This window comes from Manacus candei, unplaced genomic scaffold, assembly GCF_025592945.1.
Source record: "Manacus candei isolate 608988 ecotype Guabito, Panama unplaced genomic scaffold, ASM2559294v1 h1tg000071l, whole genome shotgun sequence".
Taxonomy (NCBI): Eukaryota; Metazoa; Chordata; class Aves; order Passeriformes; family Pipridae; genus Manacus; species Manacus candei.
The window spans coordinates 2,633,008-2,645,705 of record NW_026138119.1 but is presented as its reverse complement, the minus strand read 5'-3'; the positions used below and the strand labels follow the sequence as shown (position 1 = coordinate 2,645,705).

The 12,698-nt window shown below is 47.6% G+C and overlaps 2 protein-coding genes across 2 annotated transcripts in view; one reads left to right on the top strand and one right to left on the bottom strand.

Annotated features, from left to right (window-relative positions):
* GPSM1 (G protein signaling modulator 1) overlaps positions 1–12,698 on the bottom strand; it is a 109,573-nt gene that overhangs the window by 88,261 nt on the left and 8,614 nt on the right. The window lies entirely within an intron of this gene.
* Positions 7,997–12,698, top strand: part of CCDC187 (coiled-coil domain containing 187) — a 28,928-nt gene continuing 24,226 nt past the window's right edge. Inside the window, exon 1 of the mRNA XM_051807629.1 lies at positions 7,997–8,012. The gene's annotated coding sequence lies outside the window, so the exon portion shown is untranslated. The remainder of the gene's footprint in view (positions 8,013–12,698) is intronic.

Genomic DNA, 12,698 nt, shown 5'->3' with positions numbered 1-12,698 from the left:
CCTGGACACAGACCTGTTTGCCTGAGAGCCCTGCTGTGATCTCTGCCCCTTCCAGAATGATCCCTCTGTCCCTCAGGGAAGCCTCACACTCAGCACCTTCCAGCCCTTCCAGGAACTGGGCTGTGGATGGCGAAGGCACAGCTGGGCCATGGGCTCCTGCAAAGAGCCTGTGCAGACCAAGAAGGGACAATTTCGGGGATCAGGCAGATTCAAGAGGTCCCACAGCACAGCAGGAAAGACCTCCCTGCTCCCTGCATCACCGACCTCACTCCCCTGCAGGGAGCAGGTCATTCTCAGCTGGCCCGTGGGGCAGCTGGAGCAACATTCTCATGGACCACCTTTCACCAGCCAGCAAGGCCAGTGAGCAGAAGCTGGAAGAGCTGTGGAAAAAATCACCCCAAAATAAGTTGGAGCAACTCAAGAAGAGGATTCAGGAGCAGAAGCAAAGGCAGCAAGCAGGACCCTGGGAGCAGAAGCCCCTGATTTCTGCTAAAGAGCCACTGCCAAAAAGAGCCCTGAAGAGAAAGGTGTGCAGGGTGGGCTCTGCTCCTGCTGCTCCTGCTTACAGAGGTCAGTAGTAGTCTGGAATCCATGGAGAAAGGCTGGAAGTGTGCATTACCCAGCAGAGCTTTGGCACAGCTGAATAACTTCCCACACAGCTTCCACCCCACCTTTGGTCCATTTTGGGCATCACTCATGTTCTTGTGATAAATCCATTTACTTCTGCAGCTACAAACTTCCCTGGGCTGTCCATCCCACCCTGCTCCCTCCTGAGGTCACTTCTCCACTGGATTTGCTCCCCCCAGCATGCACAAATTCATTCATTTCTTTCCACAGAATAGTAAACAATTTGCTGCAAATCTCTTTTCTCCCCTTTCCTCCCACATCCTTTTTCCACATGTAAAGCATGGAAGGGGACACAGCAGTACAGTGGTGCAGAGGTATTTAAAGCAGGAATTGTGCAGTTCAGAGGCATTACAGGGGATTTGACAGTTCATTCAATGGAACTACAGCTGATCTGAAAGTAAATATTATTAGACTGTCCTTATCCTGCTCTGCTGCTAAATTTGGGGCTGAAGAACCCTCCATGTACAGCTGTCACCTTAGTTTAGTGTGGTTTAAGATCTCAGATTGCTGGGAGCAAGGCATGGAGTTGGGAGCAAGGCCTGCCTGGGGAGAGCCCAGCAACCTCCTCAGCCAAGGGGGATTACTGAGGGAATGTGGGACTAGAGAAGAGGAGCTGAAAAGCTGCACATAATAAATCTTATTGCTGTAATAGCATTAGTGTTAATTCATTGGGCACTGGCATCCCTGTCACACACCACCAGCTTCCACAGGCATTTCCCTTGGATTTGCTCCCTGTCACCTTTTACAGTGATGTTTGGAGGTGTGTTTTGGTGCTCCCCTGGGGTCTGTGGGAGCCAGACATCCCTGCTGCCACCTCCCCTTTCCACCTGCATCAGGCAGTGCTTTCTGTCGTGTTACCCCTCCTAATACCCAGAAGCCAAAGCCACAATCCGGGCTGAGCCTCTTTTGAACATCCCAAGGGAAGGCTAGTTTTGTTTTTAACCCAGATCATTTTATGTAACTGAGTCAGGGAACTGCCAGACAAACCATTCAACTTGCAGAACAGAGGCAGCCCACGAGGCTGAGGATTAACAGCTCCAGGCACTCAGTTCTGATGCATCTAGTTCAGTTTGTCTCCCTGTACTCTACCACTGAGAAAAGTGTGTCACAGCTGCTTGGCCAGATAATCCCTGTGTCACACACCTGCAGTGCAGCCCAGGGAGCCACTTCTGCCTTTCACACATCCACCAGCTCAGTGCTGCTGGGTACCAGCATCTGCACAGCTCCTGGCAGACTAATGGGTCTCAACACCCTGATTGTCTTGGTTTCAGTGCTCTGAACCCGAGGTCTGCTCTCTCTTTGCCTGATGAAGGGCACAGAAGACCAGGTAGAAAGGGATTAATCATCCCTGGACAAGGAAGGGGCTATAAAAAAGCATCCAAGACCCCAGGTTAGCAATGAGGTAACATCACAGTTTGTTAGAGGCAACTTGCCCAAGCATCCAGTGTTTGCTCTGTTAGTCTGGATCTCCAGAGGTACCAAAGGGAAGGGGTCCCATTGCACCCACTGGATGTACCAGTTAGGTCAGGGCCATGCTGTATGGACAGACAGGGTCATGGATAAAACCTCAGGGATGGATCCAGGACAATGCTTGCTTTGCTGGCACATCTCTACCACCAAAAAACAGCAAGAGTCCTGCTTGTTTGGTGACCAGTTTCATTAAAAAGACTCCTTGCTTTTGCATTCCAAGGGAATGGGACTGGGATTGGTTTGTTGGGTTCAGCACTCATGTCTGAAGTTTGGTTTTAGCTGCACGCTAATTCTTTTCTGTGTTTTATTTTCCCATCCTGATTAAAGACCAAAGAGAGAGAAGCTCAGCACAGAGAATCCAAACACAAAGCCAGAGGCAGCCTCCACCCAAATCCTCTGTTCTGGAGAGAGCTGAAGTAGGGAAAGGTAAGGATGAAAATCATGAGAAATTGGATGGTCTGATGGACAAAACTACTGGAAGTTGGTGGCATCTGGAAACTCACCTGCCAAAATTAACAACCTGCTGGTTGTTAAATAACACCAAATCATGGGATCCACAGCCAAGGACCCAGCAGGTTACACCGAGCAGGTACCAAAGAAAACCAGTGAAGGAACAGACACAAACCATCACTCATTCCAGGAGGCAGAAGATGACTCCTGGCAGCACAAGGTGAAAAGGCTGAATTTATGGATGAGCTGTTTGGCAAGTCCCTTCCACACACAACCCCCAGGCACTCCATGGGCAGAATTTGCCACAAGCACCCTCTGTGCCCATGGGCATCACCCAAAAACCAGCCTGTGTTACCTGTGACAGTGTCACACCACTGCAGCAGTTAAATCCCAGATCTGCCAGGATTAAAAATCATCAGAAGTGAAAAATAAGTCCTATGTCCTCGGTGGGAAGAGCTGTCTGTCACCTGTTCAGTTCTGTGCTCCCTGATGAATTGAGTGCCACCAAAGGCAGGGAGGTCCTGCCAAACAAGGTAGTGAAAAGTCAGATGAACAGTCCAGAACTAACTACAAAGTCAACCGTGGGAACAGGAATCTCAGCTGATAGTCCTCAGTTTTATTTGAGAGGTCTGAGGGCAGATTTGAAAGTCTGCTGTCATTTTACCCACTTAAGGCTATTACTTTGAATAAAAGTGGTTGCATTCAGATTTTGTGGGGAACAAGGCAAAGAGTGCAAGTGCTGTGGGTTGTACTTCACACCAGCCAAGGTACCAGGGAAGTAACTTGTGTGAAAGAAAAAAAGCCAAGCAGATGGAATTATGAGCATAGTTACATCCTGTGCTCTACTACCTAAGTATGATTTAAAATGCATGAAATATGTAATAATTTCCTTCTCCCTCCTTTTTTTTTTTTTTTTGTTTTAATGGATTGTTTGAAAAATGGCTTGATCTTCCTCTGAGAGTGGGTCATAATAAGACCATGCCACGTGAAGCATTCATCATTGTAACTGCCAGTGTCATGGTGTCTTTATTGGCTATTAGTTTCTGTCAGGGAAGGAGCCAAGGCAGGGCTACAAAGAGATGAATGAGGGGCAGGGGTCAGAGCCAAAGTACTCAGGAATTTGATGAATTATAAATTTGCTGTAGTTAACAAAAAATTAAGTCACAACAGCTATAAAATATTCATCTGTTCATAGGTGGGGGGGGGGGGGAAACCACCCAGGAGAATATTTAAATCAAAAGATTTTTTTCTATCAACTGTTCTCATCAGAAATGCAGCTGCTCTTGAACTTTAGTATCATAGTTTCTGTAGTTAATGAACACCGTGCAGATAAGAAAGAGATTTAATTGAAATCAAACATCACGGTGAAGCAAAGATTGTTAGGTCTACATATTGCTTTGGTGTGTTCAGAGAAACTAAGAGTGTACAAAATAAGTGCATCCTTAATTTTTAGTACTGCTAACCTGGGAAACAAAGTGATCCAGCAGGTGTTTCCTTAAAGACACGGATGGATCCCAGCCCTCCTGAGCCCAACAGATCCTGGCAATTCCATCCATGTTCCTGCTGTCACACACCAAACTGCACAGATCCAGTGCTTCATACTCTGAAAGCTTCCCAAGGAATTCCATGGGATTGTAGGAAGTGACTTCAGCCCCACAGAGAGTGAAGCTCTTCCTTGTCTGAAAAACATCATTCCCCTTGTGACATGACCTAAACCCACAATCCAGATGAGCCTCCAGAGCACTTCAGGGGCTGCTGCAAGCTGAAAAATAAAAGTAAATGGCTCTGACTCCATCAGTGGCCATGGTACAGAGGAGATGTTGCCTTGCAGATATTCCCAAAGCACAGGGGAATCTCAGGGCCCACTGACCAGTCAGTCTCTGGAAGTTCTTCATGTCCAACAGCTTCCCTGACTCAGAGATGCTGCCACAGCACACAGACAAGTTACTGAAGAGCAGCTGGAAAAGCCTGACTCAGAGCACTGAAACACATCTTTGAACTGATTTAAGAGTAAAATCTTTCCTAGGAAAAAAAATAGCTTGAATATTTTAATTGGAAGAGAATTTGGAAGGGGGGGGGGGGAGGATTTCCATGCAAAACCCAACTAAGTACCTGTGACCAAACAGGTGCTGGAGAAGTGTTTGCAATAAATACATAATTGTGCAAGTATTGGCATGCTGTGAATGCAACCTGAAATTATGAAGTAAAACAGTGATAAATGTTGTCTATTATGTGACACTGCCTATTAGGCAGCAGTAATTTGTTTGTGCCTCGTTCTGCATCGTTTATATCTGCATTATACATTGTCCCTCATCCCGTGTTGTGCATTGATCCTTCCACACCACATCCTGCTGAGTCTCACCACTTTAAAAATGAATTAGTTTGCTCTAGTGAGTTTGAAGTAATCACAAGGAAAAGAATAATTTTGTTTTCCCCTTCTGTCCAGTTCTCAAATGTGCTGGTATCCAGTAAAGGCTTTTAATAGAGTTACAATTCTCTTTCAAAGAACATTTGAGGGGCTGATCATAAAATCATAGAATAATCATAGAATAATTCAATACAAATGCTGTATTTCAGGTGTGAAGCTGCCTGGTGCTTCTGCATGGAGAGAAGGTCAGAAGTTGGCCAGAAAGTTGCTTGGTCCACCCCCTGAATTTCCAAATCTGAGGAGCAGAGCTGCAGAGCAGAGCACAGCAAACACCCTCGGTACAGCTGCTTCCCTCCAGCACTGGGTGTTTTGGCACACACACAAAAAAAGTGGTTTATCAAACCTGAGTGAAACAAAAGTTTTCCAGGCCCTTCTGAGCATCCTTTTCTTTAATGACTCTTGCAACAACAATTGGCCACTTCAAATTTCACCTTTACAGATTAGATTTATCTTCTCCCTTGAATGTCACAAGTTTTACTATGCCTGAAAATAGTGCTCAGACCTGGAGCAGGTTTTGAGATGCACGTGATAGATACAGGAATTGATACTCTCTGGAGTAATAACACCACTGTTGTTTCCAAATGTTTCCCACAGAACTTGGTAGAGGATTTGTGGCAATGCCAGCGATGGCAAACAGCTGGAGAGACAAGGGAAGTGAAGTTGCAGGGGAGAGCCCTGAATTCCAAAGCTGCAAGGCTGTGGAAAGGGGCAGCAATGCACCAGCTGAGGATACCAACCAAACACTCAGGAACCTCCACTTCCAAAGCCAGTTCCATGATGAAAACAGACATACCAGGCTCTCAAAAGATACTGTAAAAGGAAAAGGATCTCTAGGGATTGTTCTGCAACAATCCCTAGGGATCCATTCTCCTTCCCCTGGACTTTGGGGCATAACTCCCTCTGCCTTCAGTGGGGAAAGGATTAAACCTTCATTAATGAAAGATGGAGCCAAGCCCAGCACCTCAGGAAGCTGCAGCAGAGGGAAAAGTGCATCTCCTCAGAGACAGAAAGGCTTGAGCAGCCCTGCACAGATTGGGTCTGAGAAAGAAAACCTTAAGCACCCTTCAAAGAGGAGGGTAAACCTTAAAAACCCTCACCCCTACAGCCCCGAAATTGTTCGGGAATTCATGCGTCGCAAAAAGGAAGAAAGAAAGAAAAACCTCCTTGAGGAGAAAAAGTCCTTGGTGGAGGCTGCAGAGATGAGGAAGAAGAGATTGCAAGAGGTGTACAGGAAACAGAGAGAAGCTGTTGGGAAGAAATCATGTCCTGACCAGATACACAAGTTCATTGAGAAAACAGCTTCTGCAACAGGAAATCCTCAGTGTGAGCTTGAGCAGGTAAGTCCTCCAGGAGTGGCACGTTGAAACCCCTCCAATCTTGATCAGCACCATGTAGGACATGAAACACTTCATTCAAATGCTTTGAAGTCACAGGGAAAAAAGGTTTTATCTAGAAAAATGGAGCAATTAATTTGTAATTATGGCAAGAACTGCTGGGCTCATTAGTAGGGCTGAAACCCTCGACTTCAGGGCCAAAAACCTGGAAATCTCCATTGCCTGAGCTGAAAGAACAGGTTTGGTGTGTGGTATGAGCAGTTTGCCAGTTACATGAGTCAATTATTAAGAGGAACAAAAGCCAAATATTACCCTCCTGTTGCCAGCTGTTCAGTGCTTACACTGATGGCTCTTCTCTTTCAGGAGCAAACCAGTGGGGGAATCCTGGAGAGGAGTTCCATGGCCTGGGTGGATGAAGCATCCTGTTCTCTATTACATAAAAATCACAGAGGCAGGTACTCAGACTTCAAAAGCATCCTAGAAAGCCTCTTTCTCAGAACACACTGCAGACATATTTAATATTTCTTTCTCTTTTTTTTTTTTTTTAAACAGGAATCAACTTCTAGAAAGAGCTCAATCCCCTAAAAAAGGAGGGGCATTATCTCCTCCAGCACCACTGGAATGTGAATGCTGCTTTCTCAGTCCTCTGAGATGTGAAGACTTGAGGGACTGCTCTCCCCCAGCTCTGCATTCACCTCTGAGCTTCTCCCCTCCTCAGAAAGATGCAAAACCTTCCTCCAAGGACTGGACTTCTGGACTTTCTCCTTACAGAAGCAAACAGGAGCAAGTGAAAGCCATTCACAGTCTATCCAAGGAGCTTGAAGAAAAGCTTGACGTGGCAACCAAGAGGCTGAGTGCAGCAAGCTGGGTTAGAGACTCTGCTGACAAAGCATGGACACAGGCAGCTCTGGACCTTTGCAATGAGTCTTCTTCTGGCCCAGAACCTGAGACTTCTAGGAACAAGGAAGACAGGACAGTGACTGTACAAAGGCTCCTGGATGCTGTTGATCCCGATGTGCTACGTGTGTCATCCAACAGGGAATTTCATGGACTGGACAGGGTTGGACTTGTGGGTAGCACTGAGGGATCAACAGCCCTGGACAGACAGAAGGAAATGCTCATTCTTTTGCCTGGTGGGAGTGCTGGGAGGGAAGAATTACCCTGGATCACTCACAGAGCAGGACAGAGGCACCTCAGCACTGGGGGAGACCTGAGCAACACATTGCAAGGTAAATCATGACATGATGCAACAGGGAGACTCAGGTGCCATTGCCCCAGTCTTTCAAAGCTACAAAGCAGTGGTTAATCCTCATCTGCCCTGGGCTATTGGAATTGTTGTATCTTGGAAAATCCCTGAGTACTGGGTCTTCTAGACTTTACTTTCCTCTCCTCTCATTGATGTGAAACTATATCTCTTAATTCCCAAAAGTAAGAAAGGAATTATGAGCCTAACCCCATGTACTTGGCAATCTGTGGATAAGAAGAGCTGTATGGAAGTTAAGTGCTCACACATAAGGAGGCAGTGAATAGATGCCAGAGCTTGGGCCATTTCATTTCTACAAAGAGCATATTTATTAAATGCCTTCATTTGTCTTTTTAAAAGGTTTCCCTGTGAGTAAGGGCCCTGAGGTGGACAGGAGCCTATTGCATGAAAAGCCAATAACCAGCCCAGGCTCTCCAGCTCACAGATTCCTCTCTGGAAGGTAAACAAAGGTGGATATATTATTCTCTGCTGAATGTGCCACACACACACGCACTTAAAATAAGTAGCACCAATTTGGCACAGAGCAGACAGCTCTGTGCTGCTTACCCAGAGAATTGCCAGGTAGGACATAAACTAAAAGAGGAAAACCACCTATTTGTAGGGAGCTGCTGGATCAATGAGGAAGGTTGGGCTGAAGTTTTGGAGAGATGGAGCTGGATTTGTGCCCCAGGAGGGAGTGCAGGGAGCAGAAGGGGAGCTGTCTCTCGGTGCAGCCCAGCCCTGCCCACCTACCCGTGAGAGCGCTGCCTTCCCCTTCCCCCCGGAGCAGGGGCAGCCCCGGGGCCGGGGAATCCCTGGGAACTGTGGGTGCCACGGGGGTGGTGGATCCCCCGGGGGTGTTGGGTTTCCCGGGAGCCGTGGGTTCCCTGCGGCAGGTGGATCTCCCGGGGCCGATGGGTTCCCAAGTGATGGTGGATCCCCTGGGAGGGGTAGATCCCTCGGGAGCTGTGGGTGCCCCGGGGGCGGCTATGGATCCCCTGGGAGTGATGGATCCCCTGGGGGCGGTGAGTTCCCCAGGGGCTGTGGGTGCCCCGGGACCGATGCTTCCCCCGGGGTCTGTGGGTTCCCCAGGGGTTGTGGATCCCCTGGGAGCCGTGGATCCCTCGGGTCCGATAGATTTCCGGGTCCGGTGGATCCCCAGGGGTCTGTGTGTTGCCCCGGACCGATGTATCCCCGCGTTCCCGGTGGGTGTCCCTCTCTCTTGCCGTTCCTCCCTCCCTCCGCCGGAGGGCTCCGGCAGCCGCGGGACGGGCGGGGGGTCCCTGCGGGCACCTGGGGAAAGGTCCCCGATCTTCGTGCGGGGATGAACGAGGGGTTCGATCACCACCTGAGCGCGACAAATTCGTTTCGGGTAATTGTTTTCGCTCACTTCGCTCCCAAAAGCGGGTGAAAAATTCCGATTATTGCAGCTCTGTGGGCTGTGTGCGTCTGCTCACACGCAGCACCTTTCCCTGGACAGCGCAGGGGTCAGAGCGCGGGGATGATTGAGGAAAACAGGTTTGGAAGTAGGAAGTTTAGAAAAATGGTTTAGAATACTCAGGTTGTTTTCAGCCTGCCTTAATTAAATATTTAATGGAGATGGCAGTCGATATAAACCCCTCTGAATTTAGCCTGTGTCTTAGAGGGCAAAGACATATTTGTGTAACTGCCCCAGGTGGGTCATGTCTGGTGGCAGGAGGGACTGTGAAGGGATGTGTTAGTTCAGACACAATCACTACTCAAAAATTGTCGAGAGAATTATTTCTCTGAGTTTAGGCAACACCTGCAGGTGTCAGAGCATGCCCTGCCCAGCCTTGGAGAAGCACAAAGCCAGAGGCTCCTGAGGGCCACACATCTCTGCAGAAACATCTCCCCTTAGACAATAAATCCCCTGAGCCCTGAAGATTACATATGACCTGGACAGGCATTACCAAAGAAAGGACATATGTGCAGCAAACTGGCAACCATGTCCCAAACATCCTGTTTAGAAAAGGGACGAGGTGTTGGTGCTGTGGGATCCTGCCAGGCAGGGATGGGCTGGCTCTGCTCCATGGGCACTCTGCTGGAGCCTGGAACCAGGCTGATTGTGCCAACCTACCTGCAGCGAGCTCTAGTGGGAAAAAGAGCATGTTGTGGTTTTTTTAAGTGAAGGCGGGATATTAAGCTCAGCATCCTTTTTAAGAAGATTGTTTGCAGCTTTACAGCGCAAAGTAAACACGAGGAAAATGAAAATTGGAGAGATAAGCCCAGACAGCTCAGCTTACCAAAGTTATGAACTGTAATTACTGGAATTACCGGGAGTTAAACCCCTGTTCTTTGTGCACAACTACCACACTCACAAAGGTTGGGCTGATTTCTGCTCTGAGAGATCATTGCAAGGATTATGGAGCTGTTCTGTCACAAGAGATGGCAAATGTTTAAAACATGAACACTGGGCACTCAGAGTGTGCAGTGGAGAGAGTCAGAGCTGTGCCTGCACTGCACCTTGGGGAGCACAGAGCACCAGTCCTGGGGTCCATCACTCTTGTCGTGCTTCTCTGCAACCCTAATTCACAGCAATGGCAGTAGGGGCAGAACCCCCTGGGCCCCAGTGGGAACAACCCCCCAGCTGTAAGGGACAAGCATCAGAGCAAGTGGAAATAAGACAGATTGCACTGATCTCCTGAACAATGCAATTACTGAGAAAGCAAAGCTCCCGTGTGTTCGAGCAGCCGAGGCAAAGAAAGTCTTCAGAGCAAAAAAAAACCACCAATAAAACCTCTCCAACAATAAATCACAACCCTGTTGCAAGTGCTGCTCCAAAAGATGAGGAGAGCCACTTGCAGATAAAATATTGCTGTATTTAGAGATTAGAAGTGGAAAGTGTTGCTCTATTGTGAACGACTCCAGACTCATCTCCTTGTGGGCTGAGGGCTCCTCTGATGCAGCAGCGACAGTAAGGGGACAATACAAAGGCAAGACCACCCCATGTCTAACCCTTTCTTAGCTGCTGGTAAAGTGGGTAATACAAAGGTTCACAGTAAAAGCCTGGCTTTTGTCCTTGGCTTTTATTTCCATATTATCTACAGTCTAATTTTGCACCTTTCCTGAAGCCTGCACGCTCATGGGAAGGAAAAGGATGAGTCCTTTGGCACAAACCAGTGGGCAGCACATGGCAGGGACATGATGAGGCTCCTGTCATCAAGTTATTCCTGAAGCTGATCCATTATCAGCTGATTCCTACTGGGGGCACACAGATCAGATCAGACAGAAAGCCATGTGGTGAGGGAGCACCAGTCACCTCAGTCACCTCAGTCACCTCAGTCACCTCAGTTCCTCAGTCACCCCAGTAGCCAAAGGAGGTGGCTGAGGAACTTTCCAGGGTCATGATATCTCCTGCTCCAGGAATATTTGCACTGTGAGTCCATGAACTCCATGTGGGGGTAGGGAGTGAAGGGAGCCTGTCTTTTGACTTGCACAGAAAACTTTCCAGGGCTTTGCTCCAGGAGGGGCCAGTGCTGTGTCTGTAAAGCTCATCATCCTTGTGGCTGTAGCTGGGTTAGAAAATGTGATGGTAAAATCAGCTGAATTGGGTATATGCTCTGACTTCCGCTGTTCCTACCACTGATAATAAGTTACAAATTCACAGTTGGCTCCAAGAGTTCATCCAAACAAAGCCACCTGTTAAAACTGACTGTTTGCTGGTCTCATTCACAAACACAAAACATCCAGTGCCACAAACCCGGCACTCTTGGACACGACCTTCTCCACAGCCACTTTCAACGGAACAGTTTTCTGTTTACATGTGTAATTATAGCTCTGAAAACAGCAACTCCATGCAAGAAATCCCACAGGTGCCTGTTGCCATCAGAAATGTTCCCATTTCATGCCCGGCTGCCCTGCAGTGGCAGGGGCGGCTGACGGAGGTTTGTTGCTGATGCAAATGACTCACTGCTGGGAATTCTCCAAACTGCCAGGAAACATGTGTGCAATCCCATCCTTGCTTGGTTTCACTTACCTCTGTAAGTGAAAAAAAATCACAACACTTTTGCCATAAATTTCGATTTGAAAGCGCTCTGGGCAGGCTCAGGGCTGAAACAGTTGGATCACAGCTCTGCCTCCTCCTGTGGACCAAATAGCACTTTCTCTTTAGCTGGTGCAAACCCAAAGAGCCTCCTCTGGGAATTGTGCTGGTTTGTGCCCATTGCAGAGCTGGCTGTGTCTGGAGGACAAGTGTTGCTGACCACTCCTGTGTAAGGCAAATATTTTCTATAGAATCTGCCTTGACTTCCACTGGTGTCCTTCCCAGGACAGAGGCAGGCTTGGATTTAGACCTTGGCATCAGTCTCCTCAAACAGTAGCAGGCATTTCCCAAGAGCCAAAAAACCCCCAGCGACTAAAAAACTGTCAAAACACAAATGCAAAGGCAAAACTCAGTGCATTTGCCCAATGAATATTAGAACTGCTTTTTAAGAAATCCCTGTTTCCTCTTCTCTTTCTCTCTCATCCACCTTTGCTCCCACTTTCTGGAGGATACATCCAAGACGCGTTAGTGGAAGCTGTTCTAATCGTTTTAGCAGTTTCTGGGTCATGAAAAACAAAGAAAAGCTTATTAACGAGAAAAATGAAATAAGATTTCCCTAAGCTGATTGCCCAGAAAAAAAAAAAAATTCCACATTCATTTTTCTCTGTAAAATAGAAAACATCTGTCACCATTTCAGTGCCTCGGTGTCCCTGCGTGTGTTTCAGCCCAGGCTTGATCAATAAATGCCCATTTTCACACCTTCTTTCCTAATCCTTTTAGTTAAGCTCAGACAGTTACAGACCAAAGTAAAACCAGTTAGGTGAGGTCTTCGTCTGCAGGACTTGGTGCTGGCATTGTTTTGAAATATTAAAATATGTATATCAGTAGCAGATCTTAGTTGGGCCACAGCCACGCTCAGCACAAGTCCCAGAAACACTGGAACAGAGCTCAGTACTTTGTGTTGCTAAACAGATTTCTTTGCCAAGGTTCAGATTGTGCAACCAAGTCCCAACAATGGCACAGACTGTACAATGCAACCCTCATAAATTAAGCTTCCAAACTGCAAGGTTGTTGTTTCTATTTGCCACCAGGTTGAAAATATCCAGCTCTTTCAGAGCAGTAATTAGAGCAGGTAAAAATGGG